Below are 8643 nucleotides of genomic sequence, written 5' to 3'. Positions count from 1 at the left end.
GCAAAGGTGGACACCAAGAATCCTCACAAAAAGTTGTGGAAATAGCCAGAGCAAAACACAGCAACCAACAGTGAACAACCCAACAAAGACTTAATCCCCTCAGACCCATGAATTGATCCCCCTTAAAGATTCTGAGATGCAAATTGTGGTTATTTAGGGGATTATATACAGATTTTGGCTCTGTGTTTATGCTGGCCTCCCTATTTCAATAATGCAGGGTGAATGTCATCAGCAAAATTAGCAGTCAAATGCAGACATAATCATTGCAAAGAAGCTTTTGACAAGATTAGTTGCCTTGCAGAACCTCTGTGGGAGATTCACCATCCTATCAAGTCCAGCCTTTCACCAATCTCCAGGTTGCCAACCAGACCAGATCACTGCTGCCATAAAAAGAATCTGTGCTATCTCTCTACTGGGACTGTGTTGGAGGAATTTCAGCTTAAAACCCAAATAAAATAAAAGGGAAAGAGAAAAAAAATATAACACCCTGTGTTCCAAAAGGGTGAAGGGGGAAAATAGGCCAGGCTGGATAAGGTAGGGAAAGGTGATATCAAAGGTTTCAAATTTTTATGAAGTATGTGATCATAGAAAAATTGAATAGCAACACACTCTCTGTTTTTTGAAGATTAAATACCTTTCATTTGTCCTTTTGGTTAAATATCTTGAATTACTAGTTCTGCATCCTGTTATGGGTGTTGTAAATGACCCCAGGTGGTTTGTGATTACTGAACAGTGGAGAGCAGAGTTGTTTGTTTGGGGTTATTTTCTGGGGTTTTGGTGTTTTTTTTAAAGTAAGGGAAAATCAGAACCCTGTCTTTTCATAGCATGGTGCTCTGGCCATGCTTCATTGCACTTTCCAAAGTTTTGGGATGCTTCTGTAGCACAAAGACACAACTTTTCCCCTTTGCTTAACAGCAACAACACATTATCAACATAAACAACCATTATCAAAACCAAATGTAACCAAAAATAAACAGCTATCAGTTTAAAACCTTTGAAACTGTGATATATAAATCATGCTATCACATTTAAAGTATTCCCTTCATTTACTGGTTTGACTTAAGAAAAAAAATCCCTTCTAGAGAATTAAATATAGTCATGCCTGCTGAGAAGTCCTACTGCAGTACCCAGGCCAAGTGCGATTTCATGAGACTGTGCATCAAAGGAGGCTAAGGTCACAATCCAAAACCATGTGTGAATGGTCAACAGCATCAAGGCAATTAACAAGGAAGAATCCTCCAGATCCACTCACATATCTCTGGATTTTCAGCTGAATTGTCTGATTTTTTTAATTTTTTTTTTTTTTTAATTTGTGAATTTGAGTTGGAACCCCAAGTAGAAACATTGATGGTATTTTCACAGTTCATATCAGGAAGTGTTTTGACTGGAATTTTTTATTGTGTTCTGGCTTTTCTTGTCAGCCACATGTTCCTTTTTGTAGAGGGCAAAAAAAGAAAAAACCTAATTAAATGGATATTTAAGAGTGTTATTTTTAAAATTGTGCAAAGTGATGTGATTATGTCAAGACTTCAGAAGAATCTGCTTCCTATCCTGGGTAAAGTTAGGATGAAATATGCCATAGGAAAGAAAAAATCCACATCCCAGAGCCTTTATACTCTGTGAAATCTCATGGAAGAGAATTGCATTGAGAATGCTGTTTTCTGTCATTTGGATTTACAGACCAAAGGGAAGAAAATAATCCCGTGGTTGTTTTATCCTTTCTTTTCACTGAATGAAATAAAAACATAGCCTTTTTCTTGCTGTAGCTGCCAAATCACTTCCACCATACTTTTTATATATTAACCTTTTCCTATTTTGCTCATGTTGAATGTCTGTGAAACATATTCCAAAGAGACTGATGGAGAATGGAGGAAATATCTGGCTTGTGACCCTAACTGCAGCTACATGAAAGATATAAGAATTACTAGTAAGGCAAAATAGCACCAACCATTCAGAAATATCTAAAGATAATCAAGTGGACTGATAAAAATGAGTCCTCAGCTGAGAAATGTACTAGAATTGCTCAGTACGTTCATCTTCAAATCAGCAAAAAAGGTTGCAGAAAATTCCCTAAATTTCAGGAAAGCACTTACTACAAGTTTTCACCATTTTCATATTGAAGATCTGAAATGGAAATAGAGAAGACATTAAGAAATGAAGGAGGGAAAAAAGAAGGGTAATTAAAACAATCTGTAAATAAAATGGAGAAGAATTGCACTTTAGTTAAGCACATTTTTTCCTTGAAGACTGCTCTTTTTTTCAGACAATCTGAGACTTTTTAGTATTGCTAGTTTGCATCTGATACAATCAGACACATCATTAAGTGTTTTCTATATCTGGTACTGTTGTGGGCTTTGTACAAAGCAGCATCTTAGAATGCTTAGAAAAATAGATCTCCATCTTCCAATAAATGGAAACAGTTCAGACTACACTGGAAAGATTTGTCTGTAAAATTCAGAGTCAGTTGGAGTGTGCTGCACTAGCAGCTTTGCAGCCCTGTTAGTGCTTTGTTTACCTGTCAGTGTATTGGGAATGAAGGGTGAATTCCTGGGGTACCAGTGCCATGTCAGGAGAAGACTCCTCAAGGCTACTGAACCATAAAGACTCAATTCCAATATTTGGCAGCTGCTGTTGTTGGTCTTTATGGTTTAGAAACTGAGTTTCTAAACTCAGTTATAACATGTTTTTCTTCAAACTTCTTTCGTTCCTTTCCCTCTTATTTTTGGTTCATTAATATTACAGAGGATGAGTTATTAGGGAAATACTTAGGAGAAGTTCTGACTTCTCCAGACCATTACTTCTCCATCTATTTTTCTAATAGTTATTAATTTTCCTGAATTTGTACAGGTTGAAATGTAAAACATTCCTTGGATTTTGATGGCATAGGAAAATCTTTCCATGTTGATTCCAAAAAAATTCAAATAAATAGTGGAGACGACTTGTAAGAGGCAATCATGGCTTTCTTCTTATCTATTACCATGGTTTACCTTGTATCAGGCTGTAGCTTATTGCAACTATTTACTAGGGCAGATAGTAAACTTTGACTCTAATAGCACCTGACTTACAGTACATCACATGAATTGGTTTCTGTTATCTGATGTTTTATATTTGTGGAGGAGGTAAAGCAGAACAGATGTCTAACTCCACCATTTTTCTGTCCATAATACACTACATATATTTTTGTTCTCTCGTGTTCCCAGTGGAAAAAAAAAAAACTCCAAATGTCTTCATGAAAATATAAACAAAGTTTTCAACACTGAATATAAGTTAAATTGCTTAAAATATGTTTGGTCTGTCTAGTCTGGTCAGTGTCTAGTCTGACACAGTTTCTGGGCTTATTTTTACAAGCTGGCTTTGGTTAACAGAGTTTTTCAATTCACCATAATTTATTAAGAGTCCCAATAAACTTGGTTCTGTTCTTGATTATCTCTCTGAAAATGCTAGCTTAAATTTAGCCTTGTTTAAATAGCACTAAATCAATGAGAGATCAATGTTGAATATAGCACTGCCTCTTGGAGAGACTTTGATCAATGGAGCATTTGGTTGGTTTTATCTGATTGAGACTTGGTCTGAGACTAGACAATTACAGGAAAATAACTCCTTGAAAGTTAATATATTTTCCTTTTCCTTTACTGTGTGTTCTGACTACAGTGCAAGGGACTTGTGACAAATGCTGTATAATATATGTTATAAAATACTTGCAAAATATATGGTCGTTGATTGTTTCCATAGGCTGCAACATATTTCTTTTCCAGGGCCCACATCAATATATCTCTGTGTCTGTGAGGATGCAGGAAACTGGGAATGGTAATGCTATCCCTGGTTGTTTTTGCCATATCTTGACAAGGGGAGCCCTGTCAGGTATTAAATTGCCCTGTGGGCCCCAAATGTCAGCATATGAAACCCACAATATGTATGTATAAAAAAAATTGATAAAAGGTAACTGAGTATGCCCTTATAAGCTACATATTCTATAAAATCAGTATTTCTCCTGGATGTTTGGAGATTGATTGACATCTCATGCGTCTACGGGAGCACTTTAGAGGCATTCAAGCAAAGGAAGAGAGGTGCTGTCAGAGACCAGGGCTTCATAGGCCATGGAGGTGGGGAAGGATCTAGAGGGTACATTCTATAATCAGCAGCTGAAGGAGCTGAAAAGGGGCTCAGCCTGGAGCAAAGGAGGCTCAGGGGGGCCCTTGTGGCTCTGCACAGCTCCTGACAGGAGGGGACAGCCGGGGATATCAGGCTGTGCTCCCTGGGAACAAAGCAGAGAACAGGGGAAAACAGCCTCAAGCTGCACCAGGGAAGATTCAGGCTGGAAATCAGGAGGAATTTCTTCATGGGAAGGGTGGTTGAACACTGGAGGAGGCTGCCCAGGTGCTGAAGTCCACATCCTTGGGGATGTCCAAGGAATGACTGGACGTGGCACTCAGTGCTGTGTGCAAAGTGATAAGGAGGGGAGCAGTCACAGGTTGGACTTAATGGTCTCAGAGTTCTTTTCCTACCTAAATATTTCTGGGATTCTGTATTGACAGAAAGCTTCTTTCTCCCTGGAGATTTTCACTCCCCTGATTCATGGAAAGTTGAATATCCAATTTACGATCTAGCAGCACACAGTAGAAGGACTCCTCACAAGGACATAAAGAGCATTCATTTAAACCATATTTATTTTGGGTTTTTTTCACACACCCTAATCCATGTGGTCCTAGTCCTTTTTCTAGCTGTATTGAAGACACAGCTACCTACAATTTATGGCAGACAGTTTAGAAATAATTCTTCAGGACAGGCTGTAGTTACACAAACTCCAGATTAGCCACTGTGAAGAACAACTCCCCTGTTGGGCCTCAAAAGGGTAATCCTTGCTTATCCCACTTCCATGTCACAGGAATGACAGCATTGCCCGAGGCAGTCATGGACTCATTAAGGTTGGAAAAGTTCTGTAATATCATTGAGTCCAACCATTAACCTAGCACTGCCAAGGACACCACTAAACCATGTCCCAAGTGCTACATCCATCTTTTCCAGGGCCCACATCAATATACCTCTGTGTCTGTGAGGATGGAGGAAACTGGGAATGTTAACGCTGTCCCTGGCTGTAGTTTTTGCCATATCTTGACTAGGGGACCCTACACATCCACAGGACTTTTAAATACCTCCAAGGATGGTGATTCCACAGCTGCCCTGGATAACCTGTTCCAATGCCTGACAAATTTTTCAGTGAGAAAAATTTTACAGGTATGCAATCAAAACCTATCCTGCTGCAGCTTGAGGCCATTTCCTCTTGTCCTGTCCCTGTTCCCTGGGATCAGAGGCTGACCCCCACCTGACTGCACCCTCCTGTCAGGGAGTTGTGCAGAGCCAGAAGGTCCCACCTGATCCTCCTTTTCTCCAGGATAAACAATCCCAGTTCCTTAAACTGCTCCTCATCAGACCTGTGTTCCATGCCCTTCTCTGGACATGCTCCAGGAACTCAATATCTTTTGTACAGTGAGTGACCCAAAACTGAACACAGGATTCAAGTGATTTCACTTTTGCATCAGACACAGAATGAACTACTAATCAGATGTTCATACTGCAGTTTTGCAGGATCCTATACTCTGCATTTTCCACAGCACCACTGTGGTGAGATGTTCAGCTTACTGTCAGCAGGAATCTCAGAGCTCTTGTAAAACCACTGAGTTCTCTTTCCGGAAACAGCCCATATTTTTTCTTGTCTGTGAAATATCTTCTACATTTTTAGCATTGTTTCATAATTTCAGGCTCTCTTTGCACATTCAATTATCAATTTATCCCTTATGAAATTATGGAATCCTCATGCAACATATTCAGAAACTCACTCTTGAAGTCAGTAGTCCTTTTATCTGCATCTGCATTTTTACAGTTCTGTCTCAACAATTCTTGTGTTAGATCATTGTAATGTAAACATTTCTCTTAATTTCCTGGTGTCCACTGTTAAATACTTTGAGGACACTGCTTGCATTCTCCACAGAAAAAGAAAAATACTTAAAAAGTAACCTTAAAAAGTACAATTTATTTGTATTTAAATTGTATTTAATACAATTTATTTGTATTTAAAAAATACAAATATGGTCAAAAAATCACAGAAAAGTCCCAAAGAAGTGACTCCCAAAAGCTCTTCTGGGAAGAGACATGCTGGTTTAATTGACAGCAGGTAAATTTATGGTTGTTTAATAAGCTTCACTCCTCCAGTCGTGCTCAGTCCAGAAGTCAACACAGACTTTGCTTGCAAAGATCAGCTCATGGTGAGCAGTTAACCCTTGGAGCCTGCAGGGCTCTGCACTGTCCTGAAACCCTCCCCTTCCCTGTGTGGCAATCTGTTATAGCCCAGTGCCATCCCCAGCTGGCAGGTAATTTTCCTGTGGAAGACTTTTCTTCCCAGTAAGCGCTGTCATGGTAATATTCAACCCCAGCCATGTAGTTAAAAGAAATTGAAAGGAATAGTCATTTCCCGAGGATGCCTCAACCCACCCAGAGACAGGCGGGCGAGATGGGATAAATCGCTTTTGGAGGCACTTTCATCTCTTTGCCAACTAGAAATTAGACTACACACCAGACTTTTATGTGCATAAAGCTTGTTGGGATAAATCTTACTCCAAACATTTGAGTTCTGCGACAGGCAATTCCAGTAACAATAAGGTTGCCTGAGATAGAGATACATTGGAAAACCAGATATTGTTGCTCACAGATTATGGGGAAAGAAAGAGAGGAACACGGCCAGATTTAACTTTAACACATAATGAACTTATAGAAGGAAAGACAGGAGAATCAAACTCTCATTTAGGATTAAGGAACAAAGACACAGCTTGAATCTCCAGGATGTGGACGGACAAAGTGTAACGCTATTGATCAAACAAGTCGTGTAGCTGGCCATGGGTATTTAGAGTAAATCCCCAGTCACCAGCATCCCACCTTTTAGAATAGCCTAGCTGGGATCCAGTGGAAGGCATTATCTGTGGGTTTAATTTTACTGCTGCAACAGGAGCTTTTGAAAAATATGCTTTCAATAGCCATACATTTCATTGTAGATCATGAAAAAAAAAAAGGACATTTCAAATGAAAAAAACAGGACAGACTCTAACAAAAATAGCAATGAATTCTCTTCCACACAAAGGAAAAAAAAAATTAAATTGTTGAATGTTTCATGAAATGCCTTGTGACAAAATACCTGACATTACCATTAGTAAGTAAATTCTAACCTTTGCCTTGTCCTAGTTTTACCCATATAGTACTTGGATGCCAATCCACGTGCATGGGACCAAAAGAAGGTAGTGTTTCCTTTTCTGTGAATATTGTCAAGCATGGAGTCTTCCATTTTAAACCTTATTTCAGATTAAAATTCTTATATTGATATATGTGTATATTTAGTTACAATGTAGATGCTTATATATAAGTCTGCTTCAGTTCAAAGCTCAGGTTCTGAATTTATGGTGATTAATTATTCATGTTACTTCACTCTAATTATTTCATTTACAATGTAACTAAGATGACTGTTGTGTATTTAAGTCATCTTGAAATCCCACTGGGACTCTGATTTGGTTTGCTCCATTTCCTTAACTTTTCTCCAGAGATGACGTTTCTCATTGACCAGCTGGAATACTGCTGGATTCCTTAGGAGAGAGCTCTCCCCCAAATCTTGCCCAGTTTTCAGCCATCTTTGAAGCTGATTACAACCGTGGCCCATTGTACCAACGTCAGAGCACAATGCTTGCTTGGCTCCAACTCAAGGGAAGATGAAAAATATGTCTGAGCAAAATAAGGATTAGTCTCAAATAACTATTGCATACAATAAGGCTGCTTCCAGACAGCATCATTAGTCCACACAAGGAGTGGAGGAGATGTACCTGACAAACAAACACATTTATCTGCCTTGGCTGTAAGACTACCTTTCCTATTTTTAATTAGTATGAGACCTCCTACCTCTGCAGTTCATCAAGGTGCACTGTGGTTGATTCATGCTTTTTGTCCCTTCTCACAATAAGGACAGAATTATGTTCATAATGATTTTGCATTTGACAAAGACCATGAAAGTCTGACTGGGTATTGACTGTATCAAGACAGTTGTACTGTTCACACTTGCTTATAGGCCAACATTTTCATTGGCAATATTATTTATATTAAGTATAAATAACATTTTTTCAGTTTTCACTTTTGCAGTCCTCATGTCTCATCCAAGAAAAAGGAAAGAGTAATTAATTCTTCTCATGGTTAATTATAAAGTTCTAAAATTTGCAGCATGAATACTGTGGGACATGTTGAAAATGCCTTATTCTACCAAAAAAAAAATTACCAAAGAAATTTTCCTAAGGTACTGCAGGAGGTGATGCACTATATACACAATGAAACTCATTAAATGTCACATTTTGCTGCAGAAGTCCATTCATTAAAATGTCCTGGTTTAGATACCAGATTTAATGGAATTTCTCTATAAACCTCAGCCTCCTTATCTTTTTCCTGTTAGCTTCTGATGTGCTTCATTGTCAGTTAGAAGAAGGTAAATACATAAGCAATGATGTGACAATTTCAGGACAATACACTGAGTTTATTATCACAGTTTTGAGGAAATCTACTTTGAATGTACGACAAAGAAGCCACTTTTGTTTCATTCACAACAGAAAAATGCAA

The sequence above is a fragment of the Agelaius tricolor genome, unplaced genomic scaffold (assembly GCF_023055355.1).
Source record: "Agelaius tricolor isolate 1412-34295 unplaced genomic scaffold, bAgeTri1.0.p SCAF_4, whole genome shotgun sequence".
In the NCBI taxonomy this organism is placed as follows: domain Eukaryota; kingdom Metazoa; phylum Chordata; class Aves; order Passeriformes; family Icteridae; genus Agelaius; species Agelaius tricolor.
This window is presented reverse-complemented; position numbering follows the sequence as displayed.